This window comes from Corvus moneduloides, chromosome Z (assembly GCF_009650955.1).
Source record: "Corvus moneduloides isolate bCorMon1 chromosome Z, bCorMon1.pri, whole genome shotgun sequence".
NCBI lineage: Eukaryota > Metazoa > Chordata > Aves > Passeriformes > Corvidae > Corvus > Corvus moneduloides.
This window is the reverse complement of record NC_045511.1, coordinates 23940514-23956730: the sequence shown is the minus strand read 5'-3', so window position 1 is coordinate 23956730 and position 16217 is coordinate 23940514. Positions and strand designations below refer to the sequence as shown.

The 16217-nt window shown below is 40.8% G+C and overlaps 1 protein-coding gene across 5 annotated transcripts in view; it reads right to left on the bottom strand.

The window, feature by feature from the left end:
• LHFPL2 (LHFPL tetraspan subfamily member 2) overlaps positions 1–11902 on the bottom strand; it is a 121120-nt gene extending 109218 nt beyond the window's left edge. For all 5 annotated transcript variants that reach the window (XM_032096611.1, XM_032096612.1, XM_032096613.1 and 2 more), the window contains exon 1: positions 11707–11902. The gene's annotated coding sequence lies outside the window, so the exon portion shown is untranslated. The remainder of the gene's footprint in view (positions 1–11706) is intronic.
• Positions 11903–16217: the final 4315 nt, after the last annotated feature.

Genomic DNA, 16217 nt, shown 5'->3' with positions numbered 1-16217 from the left:
ACCACTGGGGTGAGAGATCTGCAGGTTTTGCCAGGAGGAGCCCAGATTTTGGAGCCCATCTGTTGAGCCCTAATATCCACCCTTGCACTGTCACTTGGACCTTCTGCCTTCTCCTCTATTTATGACTACAGTGCCCCAAGCACAGGACTTCTCTAAACATCTCTGTATAGTAAGCCAGTGCTTATTTGTTCCTATTTAATGTAATGGTTTTTTTGTTATTCTTACAAATTACAGTTCCTTTAGAAAAAACCAAATGTTTGACCATACCTGCTTTCTCTCTAAATAAGAAGATACATAGTGATGTTCTGAGCTTCTGAGGCTATGCAGAAAACCACAGGAAACAAACTCCTGCTTTCTACAAAAGAAATTCACACTTCTGAGAATTTGACTGAGGAAGGACACCTAATGGTCTAAGACAGCCCACCAAAAAAAAGTAGATAATTTTGTTTCCCTCCAGACCACAAACCACTTTACCATACACTATAATTGCTCTTTCCTCAATTATCAGACCAACACCTTCCTCATATGAGCCGTAACATCTGAAGACCTTTGGACATCATGTGGAGTATGTTACACATTTGCAAAGATGGCTATGGCTATACATATACTGCATATACTCCTCTCTTCAGCTGACAAATTATGCCTCAGTCCAGACAGACAGAAGTCTGATGTACTGGATTTTAATTAGCCAGTGCTTCTAAATAGCATTTCACTTTATCAGATACAGAAGAACACAACTGAGTGATCATAGTACTGATATTGATCAGTCTTTGTTCAGTCCTTCCAGTAAAAGAAGGTACATTGTAAAGAGAGATATTTGTTTTCCAAATTATTTGGTTTGTTTGAATCAAATCCAAACTCTTCATCCTCACTGGGAAAAAAAAATTACTCAATAAATATCTGAGGTCAATGAACGATCAATCAATTGTGATAGCTACCTAGATACAATGCCATTTTTCTTTTTTTTTCTTTTTTTTTTTTTCTTTTTTTTTCTTTTTTTTTTCAGCATAACTCAATAGCAAAAGGCTAAATGGAGAAAAACCATTAAAAAGGTTATTATTTTTTTGCTAACTGTTTTCACAGATCACATATAAAGTATGAGCTTCTTGAATACCTGAATCTCTGGCAAAGAACTTTGCATTATTCTTCAGCTAAAAGACAGTCAGATATCTAAAGAGTAGCTTCATGTTACCTGGCACACTTGTAATTATAATCAGTTAAAGACAGCTGAATCTTCCTCTGTCCATACTGAAGAGGTGTTTTAGTCCAACAGAAGAGCTGGAAAACTTAACTGCCTAAACAGAATAGTTTGCTTTATCAATTCCAAAATACCCAGCTGTGATGCTGTTGACTGTAACTAATTTAATTTGGCACAGCTTTAATAATCCTTCAGCGAAGAGAATTCTATTTGCCATATGCAAATACATCATCAGTCCAAATATTTGCAGGTATCAAATGATGATACTTGAGCAAAAGAATCCTTCTAGGGTTTCCTACAGTCTATTCTTAAGGCAGTCAGAAAACAACTTTGCTGTAGTAACATTAATTAATGTTCACTTGGTGTGTAGAGATCAAAGTAGTTACTATATACAAACATCCCAATAATAACAAAACAGCACTCACAGTTACTTACAACAAACTTCAACAGCCTCACCTACACAAACCGAAATGTTGCCTTTCCTTCCCCACCTCCAAAGCCACACACTTCAAATAAAGCCCACTCTGGTATGTGAAGCAAACTGTATGGAGTTTAAGCATGATCAATTTACCCCAACAGCAGTTGTAGTTACAGACTACAGAGGCTCAGGAAGGAGCTTCCTAACACCTGCACAATCCTTGCCTCTTCAACCCAGACTCCACTGCAGCAGCACAGGATAAATCTGGGAACTCAACCACCAGTAACACAGAACAGCCTAATACCTGGTATAAAACACATTCACTGCCACTGTAATCACTGCACAGGCTTTCCACCTCCTGGCAAAATTGCTTTCCCTCATGCCCCAAACCAGTGAGAAGAGGAACATAAAATTGTTTATTTGGTATTACAAGAATAGAGGAAACTTTTATGGGGTACAACATGAAGAAGCCTACAGATAGAGTCTGGAGGGAAAAGCACTGTTAATTTAACTCCCATACTCACTTTGGAAAAGCCAGCCAAAATGTGTTAAACATGACAGAAGAGTAAAAAAGGCATGTACAACACATGGCTGTGTCTTCATTAATGCCAGATTACCATTTGGTGCATTACTATTCTGTATGATCACCATGCAATACAAATTTAAGCCCAAGCAAGTGCAGACAGAAGCACATTTCTGCCAAGTCTGCCTGAGTTCAGGATGCTGCATTCATGCCGACTTCACATCAGCTGAAAAAGTACAAACAATATCTGTTTGGGTATTGTCAGAGTCACAGAGAGATGAACAATATCTGACAGAACAGAAAACCTACTAGTGTAAGGTTAACATTAAAACTGGGGATGAAAAGTTATGTTTACGTGAGACATTTGCATTGTGTGGTTGTGGGTTTTGATCAGCTGACAAGTGCCCTAAAGATGTACCACTGAATCAACAATCTAAATCAAGTAAATAAGTGTCTGTAGGGTAAAGAATAACACAACATTCTCCTCCCTCTATAATGCTCTGTCCCCATCAGAGACTTAAACACTTTCAGTCTTTTCTCTAACTCTACAGGGAATCTCACGTAGCATGTGTTCATGTAAGCAGTTAAAATGTATCTACAGTAGAAGAGAGATGGGCAAAAAACCGAAAAACTTTCATATTAAATACAATTTCACACACACGTAGGAGAAAATAAGTCAGGATTACATACATAGCTGCTTAGATTGCCTAAATGAGACAATATGTATTATCTCATCTGGCAGTTTAGCATGACTGAAATGAAACATAATTTGCAGTTGACGCCAACTGGCAGGAGACAAATGTTCATGGTAATCTTTGTGTTTTATTAAGAAAGTACTTCTGTCTTAAATTATACAGAAAATGGATTGAAGGCTTTTGGTCTAAAAAGTACAAGGGTTGCAGATGCTACCCTGAGCTGTTAACTCATAGAAAAATGTGTCTTGAGTTTTTAAAATTTAAAAGGACAAATCTAAAATTATGCCAGGTCAAATCTTCTACCCAGTATCTCTGTCTCCAGGAGCAGCCAAAAGGAGATGTCTGGGGAAGAGCATAAGAATAGTGTAATCGTTTAGTCATACTTTCCCCAAATACACTTGTCTCCAATAATTTGCAGCTCAGGGACTTTCAAAGCCAGAGGTTATGCTTATGTATTTAATAATCCCTTACAGACTCTTTTTTCCATTAATATTGTCCAGTTTCACTTCAAATTGGTATAAATTTTCAGTATCCACAACATCTTGTGGAGTTACACAGCTTAATATATGTGCATGACAAAACCCTCTTTTTGCTTTTCCAAACCCAACACCTGCTAGTTTCATATTCATGCTCATTAGTTCTTGTACTGGGAGAGAAAATGAACAACTTATCCCTAAGCCCCTTGCCATGCCATTCATGTTTTTATAAAAGTATCATCACATCCCAGTTGTCTCTTCTCCTCACCAATTTAACCACTGAAAGAGTGTCACAGTGATGAAAAGAAGATCTTCATCATGTCATTAAGTATGAAGAGGATCCCATTCTGTTTTACTCTACATCATTAAAGTGTCAAGACAAACATATTTTTAACTGTACAAACAACATAGATGTGAAGTAACGAAAGGTAACCCAAAGAAAAGCAACAAAAATAACTGGTGTACACAACCCAGCACCTGTGAGGTGAAAAACAGCAGGCTACCATAGTTAGTGAAACACAATATACAAAAAATAATTACTTGCTTTGTCCTAGACAGATGTAGGAGGAGCAATTATGGTATTAAATTACTACAGGAAAGGTGTGAATTGGATAACACAAAAAGAAAATTTTCACATGTCCTGATGATGTAAGGGAGAGCACTGAGTGCCTTAGAACAAGTCACAGATGACATATATGAATGACCCTAATCTGAGGCAGAAGAATGGGGTAGATGACACCATAAGGTCTCTTCTAGTCCTATCTTTGTATGATCTTCTTGGGATGTAAGGCAGAACCTCTTCTTCTCAGTGATTTAACAACAACAAAATAAAAAAGGAGGGGTTAAAGGGAGCTACAGGGTTGATTGCCCCATTAAAAAAGAAGCTACAACCTGCTCACAAGTATTTATTGAGACTCTTTCCTTGCCCAAATCCAAGGAGCCTGTGGAAAGAATGAGGGAGCACCAGCCAAGAGCTTGAGACGTTTTGCTGAAAATCTAGACTTCTATTCTCTGACCTTGCCTAGACATTCTTTAAATCTGATCGGGAAGCAGAGGCATAGTGTGCAGAATACAGTGCACATGAGTATGTGAGACAGTCCCAATGCACCATTAGAGATTGTTTATCTACTGTGCAAGGCATGCAATGAGCAACAGAAAAATAAGGTAAACTGTTGATCCGGGCTGGTCAAGCACCAAAAATTTATAACATTCCTAAAACTCTGGTTTAAACTGGACTTTTACTCTTTCACATTAACATGTACCATTCTTGCACTAACCAAGCTCAAGAAAGGCTGGATATTTCTGTACTCCAAATTCGGCTGCGATAAAAGGCAAGCTCTAATTCAAGCTGTCAGGGCTGCCATGGAATGTGGTCTGGGCCACTTAGATGTAACAATTGGTTGAACGTAATTGCACTGATTTTATGCAGTCATGATCATGACTAATGATTGAATAAACATGTATGCCAACACGAACCTCATGCACATTTCTGCAAACTGGATACCTCTGCTAAATGATCTGCCATCTCAGCAGCACAATCAGCTGGGCAGTCTGTGGAGTATCTTACACACCAGCTATTTTGTACTATGTCTATTAGTAGCTTAAAAAGCCCCTAAAACAGAGAAAAATGAGACCTTTGTTAACTTCTCAAAGGTAAACCATACCAGAAAAAACTAGCCTGAGAAAAATCAATGCAGAGAGAGAGAGCGAAGAGATGTAAGAACTCATGAAACTTTTACTATTATGCCAAATTTCTCCCACCACTTATGTTGAACTTAAAACAATTTTCTAAGAGCACAGAAGCATATCCACAAATATGACTGAATATAAAATTAAAATATAGGCTACTATTTTCAACATGCAAAATAAAAGAATACATTGCCATATTTAGACTACAGCTTGCATTTAAAATTTTCTTGTAAACTTTAAATTACTCAGACCTGCCTGTGCAGAATGACATTCAGGTTTTATCAGGTGGCTATTATGAAACAGAGTTACAATTGCCAAAATTGTCAAGATGACCATGTATACCTACTGCCTTATTTTCTGAAATAAGTTTCATCGAAGGCTACAAGAACTAGTGTATTTGCACAAGATATTCTTCAATATTTATATTTCAAGCATAATTCAGTAGGTATTATTCATCAGTACTAAACAGTTGTGCAGAAAGATGCTGCTGTTCTTTGCACATGAAGAATTCCGTCTAGATATTCTATACAAATATTGCTTTAGTTGTCATGACCGTCACTCACTCTCCCTCATGGGGATGGGGGAGAGAATCAGAACAGTAAAAATTATAAAACTCATGGGTTAAATACAGACACTTTAACAGACACTTCAATAGGTAAAGCAAAAGCCATGCACACTGCACACAAGCAAAGCAAAACTAGGAATTCAATCAGTGCTTCACATGGGCAGGCCAGCGTTCATTCATCACCAGTAGAGCAGCGCTCCATCACAGGTAACAGTGACTTGGGAAGACAAACACCATCAGCGCAAACCCATTCTTCCTCTTCCCCCAGCTTTATTGCTGAGCACAATGCTACTTGGTGTGGAACATTCCTGTAGTCAGTTGTGGCCAGCTATCCTGGCTGCATCTCCTTCCAACTTCTTGTTCACCCCAGTCTACTTGCTATCAGAGCACGAGAAGCTGAAAAGTCCTTGACCTGGTGTGACTACAGCTCAGCAACAACGAAAACATCAGTGTGTTCTCAACATCAGTCTCATACTAAACCCAAAACACAGCACTATACCAGCTACTATGAAGCAAAATAACTAACTCAGCTGAAACCAGAACATCACTAAACTCCTAATATCTGACAGAATGAATGTACTCTCATCTGCAGCATCTTCTCTTCTACAGGTACTTTAACTGCAGGAACAGTAACTGTATTTACAGCATTGTATACATATATATGACTTATTAAACATTTAATAAAAAACCCCTTTATATGAAAGTATTTTTGGTACAGCCTTCCCTCCACAAACTTACTATCTGCAGATGATGTATCGAAGCAATATGCACATGCTAAGAGACAAACAAGAGTACATAACCATTAAAGTCAAGTGTATCTACCAACATACAACACTGGTGCTTTATCACCACCACACACTTCAGTGATGAGGTCAGGTTTTGACAAATGAAACTTCAATGAAAAGTCTGAAAAACCTGTTTACAATGATCCCAGACACAAGCCTTGCAAGCTGCAATTCACTGATGTATGTAAACTGATTTGGCTTCCACATAATCTCCCAGTGAATACTCTTGCAAAATCTATAAACACAGATGGCACCAACTGGCACCCTATCTGCAATCTTAACAGAAGATCAAATAAACAGACTGAATTTATATTCCCATATCACAGGTGATTCTTTCCAAACAGATTTAAGGGATTATGCCAGAAAGCTGAACCAAGAAAGTTCTGTCACAGCTACCCAAAGTCTCAACCACCCTGAGAAGTCACACTGCTCACATGAAGCTGATTTAAAAACTGTATCACTTTTAATAAAGCAATGCAACATTCAGTTTAGACCAGGCTCCAGTTATCATTGCTACAGTTACCATACTGACCATTTCTACCAGCAGTAAACTCACAGGATTTTCTCCTAAAGCACCCTTAACAGAAAAACCTACTTGGGATCAAAAGGAGTTCTGCAAAATGAAAAGGTTGACGACTTACAGTCAAACTTTAAGGTAAGTATCAATTGCACTATTAAAGCATAGTATATTATTTTATCTACAAAACTTACTGCTATTAATCTGGAACAGAATGACAACATAAATACTTACTGGTGAATTGTCAGAAATTATGTACAAGAAGGCATACAACATATGCAATGTCAGGTGTCAGCAAGCATGAAGATCACTTAGTGAACTCTAAAGCTACTTCTGAATGTGTAATTAAAATCCAAGACATATTCACCAGTAAGATGTTAGATACCACGTAGAACACATCAATCCAAAAATACCTTCATGGTCTTTAAGATGACAGTATTAAGACAAATAAATTTGAAATAGAGCAGTGACACCAATGACAAAGGAGACTGTACAGCTGATTCAGCAATATTGCTTCAATTGATTGTTTCTCAGCACTAGAAGCTGTTAAAGGTGAAAATGGAAAAATTTGAAATCAGCTAAAATAAGCCCTCCTTGTGTGTCTGGGTTCATTTCTTATAGTACTCTCACTGGCTGCAACATAAAATGATGCTTTCTCCAAGACATTGTTTCCTCTTTTTATAGTATTTCATTCTCATGGTTTATCATTTAGTTCCTGTGTTTTCACCATGGGCTTCAGAGAAACTTTAAAGAAACCCCAACCAACAACATCTAAACCAAAATACATAAGAAATGTTTTAGGGAACAAATTGCTGCAGCATTCCTCTCATGCAGCAATGTCTTAAATATTCTGGATTCTTCTTTGAAGACCCCACATCTAACTTTACTATAGAGCTCCAAGCTGAAAAAGACAGTATGATTATGAGAACCAGAAGGTAACAAAAACTGGAGAAACTAATCTTTAGCAACAGACCATGCTTTTCTTGGTTTTTTGTTTGATTTTTTTAAATTACTTACATCAGTGAATCAGAAACTGGAACCTATTGATTATGTGAACAGCACAAGAGTCTCTAAATATCATTTGCTGTGATTTATTTATGGTCAGCCATGGATACTGTAACTGTCCAACTGTTATATATATTGCCATCGTTCAGAATTTCAGATACATTCTGGACCCACTCACATAGATTGGGTACATTTGCAGTCATCTGCCATTGCAGCAAATTTATAATTTAATTACTTTTCCATTGTGCATTTAGTTTTCTTTGGAATTACCTTCCACAAAAATATCTTTTAGGAAAATACTTCTAGGAAAATTGATTACTCTCTGATTAACTGATGTTGAAATACTTATCCACAGTTAATGTCTCACCTCCTAGAGTTGTTAGGAGAAACAAAGGCAAATTAAAAAGAAATTAAGACCTCAGGTCTGCATTATTTTCCAAAATGCATCACCTTCTGTCAGCAGTATAACATGAAAATATCACTTTACTTAAAAGACAGTAAAAGAATAGAACTTGTTTAGACAGCTTTCACAGTATCTGACCACATCTCCTGAGCAATTTTAAAAGGCAAGGGATAACAACACTTTTTTTAATCTTGGCTTTACGAATGCCCTACATTCAGCTTTATTCCCATTCATCTCTATATAGGACAGTGATTTTGGAAGAATATATCCTGTTAGTTCCATTTTCCTAGGGCAGATTTTAGGCACCACAACTCAGGAGAATCCTGTCAATTTTCAAGAAAGTTGGAAAGCCAGAAGGGAGAAATAATCAAAGCAAAAGTCTTTGGTATTATTTTAACAGACTTGTCAACTACGATCACACCAGCAATTGTCTTTGCATCAAAAAAGGGCTCTGAGAGCCAGTAACACCTTCCAACTGCTTGCCACCTCTACCCTTGTTCCCAAATGAGTTCAAAATGCTGACACCCCCAAATGATTGATCCCCTAGGCAGAAAGCAGAGAAATGGGAACTCTTGTGAGGGAAAGGAGGCAAAGAAAACACAGAGGAAGGCGGCACAAGGGAAGACACAGAAAGCCCTTGTTCACAGGGACAGAATGGGGACATAAAACGGCTTCTCTTCTTGCCACCAGCAGTTCAGAAGCTGAGCTCTGCTCTCCTCCCTGCAGGGTGGATGGTGCGAAGGGTCAGCCAACAAGAGGAGCTGTGTGTGCTTGTACCTGGGCATGAACATGCGTGTGTGCATAGGAGGTGAGGACAATTAGGGACAGCAGAGCAGCCATCCTCACCCTCCCACTTCAAGCTTCAATAAATAGCTCTGAGGAAAACACCAGCTTCACCAGGGGCTATTCCTGTGTGGAGAGATTCTTTCCTTTTTGTCTTGTAACAAGTTGGGTTTAAGATGCTGAGGGTAAAATTTCTAGAAACTGGTTTTCTGCCCATAGTGAATAACCAGAAATCTTACATTAGCTAGGATCTACCATCCTGTATTCAACACATCCCCTTGTCACAACCACCACTTCTCTTTTACTGGGGAGCCCTCCAATGCATACTAAATGTCTAACAAAGTATAATGTTCTGGAAACACAAATTTTGATGAATAATAATTCTGTTCTCCAAACCCCTCCGCAAAATAATGAAATAATGAATCCTCATTTTAATGTAATTATTATTGAAACAGCAATGTCTACACCCTATGCAAAATAAAATACTGGGTTTCTTGCCTGGTTGCCAACTCTACAGTCACCTGCAGCTCAGTCAGGTTCTGCTGATGCAATAACATGTAGCAGTTAATAAGTCATTGTCCTTCTGTATTACAGAACACCACAAGCAATTTTCACAGCTACAAGCTAGAACACGAAAAAGGATCATGGCAATTATTGGCTTCCTTTCAGTCTCTGCCAGCAGGACTTCTGATCCTAAGTTTGCAGCCCAGCACAATCAAGAGTGTCTTGGAAGATGTGGAAGAAATATGTTTTGATTAAATAAGTAACAAAACTAACTGTAACATTCTTACACAGCAATGGTACATCCATTCCCAGAGATTCATAGTCATAAAAGAAAATGACACACTACTACTACTTGCCTGATGTGCGGGTATATCATCACGCAAACATTTCCCAGAATGCTTAATAAAAACAGATGATTAACCAAAAAAAAAGATAAAGTGGGCAATTTCCTACATACTGATTAAACCCACTCCATGACTCAGAGGGAGAAATCCTGTGAAGAAAACAGCAATGTGATTAAAGCTGGAGTGGCTGCAACAGGCATATGCATTGAAAAACTGAGCAATGGTCCCATGAAACTGTGTCTGAGATAAAAACCTCTCATTAACAACTGCCTTAACAGTCTGCCTACACCCTGACCTAACAATGCATGAACATGGATAAAATACTCAAGAAAGTCCTAGGGCTTAATTTGGATTATATTTTTGTAGTATGTTTTATTCAGAAAAATAAAGTGGAATGTCACTGACATTTCCTAATTAGCAACTCTTTGTGCACAGCATAAATTTAGGCCTCTATGACTTACCAAAAGTACCATAAGGTTTCTGTGACCAAAGCAAACCCATGAAAACAACAGGGTCACTTACAGGTATGAGCTTGAACAGCCAGAACCCACTGCAGGACTGGGACCAAGCAGACATCTTCTTTAAGGGATCTGTAATGGTGCCTAAGAATGTTTCCCTAAGAAAGCCCAATCTTGTAATTAACATATATAATATTTTCTTCTGGATTAGGTCAGCTGGAGCTTTGTAACTGTGCTCACTTATCCTTATTAATATATCTCTCATTAGGATGCACACATTCGTAGTGTCTCGTCTGCTTAGTTCTGGCTTGGTGTAAACTTACAATGATGGTGCAATGCTGCTGCTCTGCCACCAGGTACTGGGAGTGTGTGCACTTGTCTGGACACAGCACTGCCAGCCCATGCTGTTTTACTTGATGTTTCTCCAGTGCGCCCACAACTTCTGAATTACGGGATCCAATCTCTCTGGTGTGTTACTGAGTGCCTTTGGAGTGACACCTAAACTACCAAAAAACGTGCACCGGTAACCCGTATCACCTACTTCCTTCCCTTCCCTGAAGGGTCCTAAAAACCAAAATACTCTCACAGACACACGGACACACACATCCCTCCCTCAAAAACTGGTCCCAGAAACACGACGGGTATGAAGAACTCGTCAGAGATGTGAAGGCACCTAGGTGAGTTTTGAAACCTCGCTCCCCGAGGCAGCTCGTGGAGAGTCGAGAAGCCCCCGCCCTCCCATCCCCCCGAGGAGAGTCTGCAGGTGCCCCCGCCGGGGGCAGCCTGGCTCCCGCTACCCCCGCTGCCCGTCCCGCACGAAGATGACCGGGGCCCCCCGACGGGCGGTGCCCGCACCGGCCCCGCCCGGCTCCTTACGGCGCGGAGGGAGCGCGGCCGGCCCGCCGCCCTGCGGTGCCGGACGTGTGCGCGGAGCGCGGCCAGGGCGCCGCGGACCCCCGCCCGCTGCCCGGGGAGAGCCGCGTCCTGCCGGGAGCGGCTGCTCGTCAGGACGGGAGGGCGGGAGCGCGGCAGGAGGGAGCGAGGGAAGGAGGCAGCCCGGCGGGCGCGGGCAAGGCGCCCGGGTGCCCTCCCGCTCCGCCGCTGCCCCGGCGGTTGCCGGGCGGTTCTCGCCGGCGCCACAGCCCCGTCCCTGCCGCCACCTCCGCGCCGTGCCGCGTCCCGCCGCGGCTGTTCCCCGGCCTGTCCCTGAGGCTACAGCCCTGGCCCGGGGGGAGCAGCAGCCCGGCCGCCGCTCGGGCAATGAATGGAAGCGCAGCCAGCGGTCCCCGTCCTCCCTCCCGTCCTCCCAACCCTGCACAACTTCAGCGGGGCCTCCGCTTCACCTCTGCCGGGCACAGGAGGCTCCTCCGCGCTGGCGCTCCGCTCTAGCCGCCGCCTCCGGCCCGCGCCCCGCCGGGCTCGTCCTCCTCCGCTCTCGCCGCGACCATGCACCACCGATGGAGGAGGAATGGGATCCCGGCGAGGGCCGACCCGGCCGCCCCCAGCCGGAGGGAGGGAGCCGCGGCAAGGGGCGGGGAGGGACGGGACGCGGGCGCCCTGCCCTGCCCAGGACCGGCCCCCTCACACTGACGTCCCCCGCTCCCACACCGTCGGCCGCGGGGAGCGCCTGGAGCGCGGCCGGGCGGCAGCCGGGCCAGGACAGGGAGGCACCGCGGCCATGGGCGGGCTGGTGTGCCCTGGTCACTGTCACAGCTGGGGACAGAGTCTCTGGAAATAGCCCAAATAACCAGTGCCCCGCCATCCTGGCGTTCGAATAACCAAGGGTTCTCCATCAGCCCCGTCCGACAGACAGGCTCAGAACGGACTGAGCTGCACGACTGGCAGTGCCAGGCCCGGTATAGCCTATCGTACTTCGCATCACAGTCTGCCCCACCAGACCTAGCCATAGTGGATGCACTGAATGGAAAGCAGGAATGGTAAACAGCAACTCCTGTCTCCAAAAACTCCTCTTGGTGTAGACCTTCGGAAATACTATTTACATAGCAACAAAATGTCTAAAAAAGCCTACAATGCTTCTGTTTTCGAACTTTTCCCCCTCAGAACAAATATTTTCCCACCGATCTCCCTTCAAAATTATATTTAACACTCTTCCAGTTTCAAAGCAACATTCTGATGACCCAGGCTTTTCCAGAACTTTGCAGTTTTTAAAGTATCTTGAGATGTCTAATGTCAAGCACATACATGTTTACAAGCAGTGACACTCATTTAAAGCATCTGCAGGGAAAATTAAGGTTTAGGCTTGGACATGTCTCTGCATGCCTCTGCTATCCCCCACTGTTGCACCCTTGTGTAATATGCTGATCGTTTTAAGTGGATGACAGGTGTCTAACTTCATACAGCTCATCTCAGTCGGCTTCACTTGCTAGATTGGAACTGCCTGTTGGAATAGACAAAACCAGTTGCTAAGTTAGTCAATAAGATAAATCATTCTGAGTATCTCAGAGACATAAATGAAGTGCTACACCAGTGCAAAACCTGATTTGCTGCAGCTAATGCTGTCCTCTTGGGAAAAAGTAAGGAGCTCTTTTGTCACTGCTATCAGAATGATATCTTTCACAAACACCGCATTTACTCGAAGCTATGGCTTTGGACTGATTTATCCTTCTACTGTCATGATACAGAGGAATCAGTGCAGGCTGATCCTGCTGACTGCTTGGGACTCCAAAGTCTTCAACTGTGCAAGAGCACAGCCCATCTGACTGGACCCAGTTGCTGGTTCTGTGCTTTTATAATTTGTGTCTGCTGCTCAGAAAACCAAAAGTCAGTAAATGTTTTCCCAAGTACATAGGTTGAGGAAGAAAAAACAAATACAAAACTCCAAGAATTATGTTCCTATGGCAGAAACATTAAAAATATATGGAACTCTCTACACTTACTGAAAACAGAGCATATGCTTTCATGTCTGATTATTGTCCAAACTTGTATCCTTACATTACTTTTCCTCTTTCTGGACAAGTCACCAAATGAAACATTCTAAAAAAAGTTTTATTAGAGACATTTTTGAATGTTCCCATTAGAGAGTCTGAAAATTCATTTTCTACAAAATAAGGGTGTCTTTGTAAAGCTGAACTCTCTGTGACCTCTGAGAGCAGCTACTTTAACATACAATAGGAGACAACTCAATAGGTCTGTGCAAAAATAAACATCTCTTTAAAGAATATTTTAACCCTAGAGACTTCACACGAATAGCACACTGACAACATTATTCGATAACACAAAATTAATGTAGTAGTCATATTAGTTTTCAAAAAGCTATGAGGCCTCTTGCATTCCAGTTTTGGAGTGCACTTTGAGCTAATACCCACAATACATGGGTCTGATACTTTAGGATAGTTTTTTTCTCTGAAATAGATACATAGTCCATGCCATTTCAAAAAGATAGAACCATGATACTACATCAATAATGTGAAAAAATGTATAAAGTCTGCATTGCAAATATGCATGTAGCAAACATCAGTTTTCTCACTATTAACTCTTAAAAAGATGTATCTATTAACTTTTAAAAAGATAAAGTGAAATGTTAATTGATTTAATAAGGTGTACCGGGAGTGAAAGAAAATAATTAATAAAGCATTCCTATTTTCATCTATGAAGTCAGCTTTTAAACATAGATACCCACATGTGTCCAAACCACAAGTAAGTCTCACAGCAATTAACAGATTGGATATAAAGATTGATCTTGTGATGGTTGCTGCAGTAGGGGATCCAGTGGCAGCAGCAGCCTTTTCTTCCTCCACCATTAATTGTTGAAAAATTGTTTGCTATTTAAAAATACACAGTAGGAACAATTACACAATGCTGCTAGCTGCAGTTAGTGGTAATGTGCAGGCTTAGCCACTGGATAAAGTAATTACTAATGGGAATGATGATATCTGATAATAAGCAAATGATAAACCATGGAACACTATGATAAATTTTTAAGAAACTTGTTACAGACTCACAGTATTGCATGTCACACAAGAGGCAACCATGCCTTAGAACATTTTGATTTGGGCTAACAGATAGTCTCACCCCATTGCAGCCTGTCTGGTCCACAGCACATAGTGTTACAGATACTTTTTACCATACTACCCTGGATGCAGAAACTTGTGGGGCAAGCTCAGTGCATCAGGTTGTGGGGCTGAAAAAGTCTGCAACTTCAACAGCCACAAGCAGGCAGTTTTCAGAAGGACATAGGAAGCAGCATGCTGAAATCCCCTGATGCGGTCTGAAGGCCAAGGATTGCAACCCAGGCAGATCTAAGCATATCATATGATTTTCTTAATTTGAACACTTCTTTATTTGGAATTGGTGTGAGGAACTTGGTGTTTCCTTCTATCAAAGCAGGGGGGTTTTAATGCTGACTAATTACTATCTTGGCTTGATGTACAGCTCTAAACATTTTTATTTTGCTTATCTTAAGCCCAACTGCACAAACAAATAACTCATCATCAGAATTTAGCACATATGCATTACCCAAACAGGAAACAGAGACGTCAAACAAGCACACTTTGGATTAAGTAATATATGAGATGAAAAAGATGATACAATGTTTTTTCCTCTTGCTCATAGAGCTTTCCAAGTATTAACTTCACAGGCAATAATTTGTTTAGACAGTTTCCCTCCCTAAATATTGGTTTACTTATAACCCCAGATAGTAACACCTGACCTCATTTTGATTGATCGATTTAAATTCTCTATGGACTGTTAGAATGAAGGATTATTTTACCCTGAAATTTTCTGAAGTTCACCTGAACAAATACAGCCTTGGATGTGGCCCAGAAAACATTCTCTGAAGGTTGTAAGAATAGAATATAGAAAGGGCAGACAAAACAGGATAGCAGAAAGTACAACCAAAGAGACTATGACATCCAAATAGCAAATAACATACAGGTTGGAAAGAAGAACAGACACTATTTGGCTCAAAATGAAGTTCTCACTTAGCCTGTGAACAGTCACTGGAAACTATTAAAAATATTGGAGAAGATACAAAAATTTCTATATAGAGCCTACAAAAAGCTAAAAATGAACAAAGTGAATATCATGTGTGCATACTGCAATTAGAAGCAGTTGGACTAAATGGCAAGTCAATCTCAACTTTTAAAGCTTCAGACATATTCATACTACATTTGTTCCCTCATTGCATTTAATTATCTCTTGCTTTTTTGTTGTTGGTATTTTGGTTTTATTTTTTAAGTGGCTGCTGTTCCAAAATCTTCTCACTGTGGAGGAATGGAATAAATTTTAATATTCTATTCAAATGAATGATTTGACTACAGAAACACACAGGGAAGAATTTTTTTTGGAGAAAAATATGTTAAAGAAAATGATACATTCGGAACTTGTCCCAAGAACTCCAATGAAAATGGAAAAAGAGGAGTTAAAGAGGCAGAAGATGGTAGGAAATATATAAAAGGGAGGACTTAGCTCTGGAAAAGTGAGAGGAAATTGAGTTGGAACATGGGTGTTATTTTATTGTGGGTTTTTTGTTCTTCTACCCCAAAGAAAAGTAAGATGTAAAACATCAGCTGAAATAAATCTTCAACAGAATGCATCTTTCTCAAGTAACACTTGGTTTTGTTTGCAGCTTCAGAAATTTCAGTTTCTGTAAGCACTTAGTTATGACATCTAATTTTTCAGTAGTTCATTGCTCTAGTGTCAACCAGTATATGGTGTTACAGAGAAGAATTTGATCTCTCTACTGTATAGCTGGTGACAGTAGGGACAATAAAAAAGAAGACATTTGAAGAATGGGGAAACCCATCTGTTCATACCGGACACTTCAGGAGCAAACGAAAAACGAGAAGAGGCTGTGGTTAAGCTAAAAAGATCATTCAAAATTAGCACCTCATGT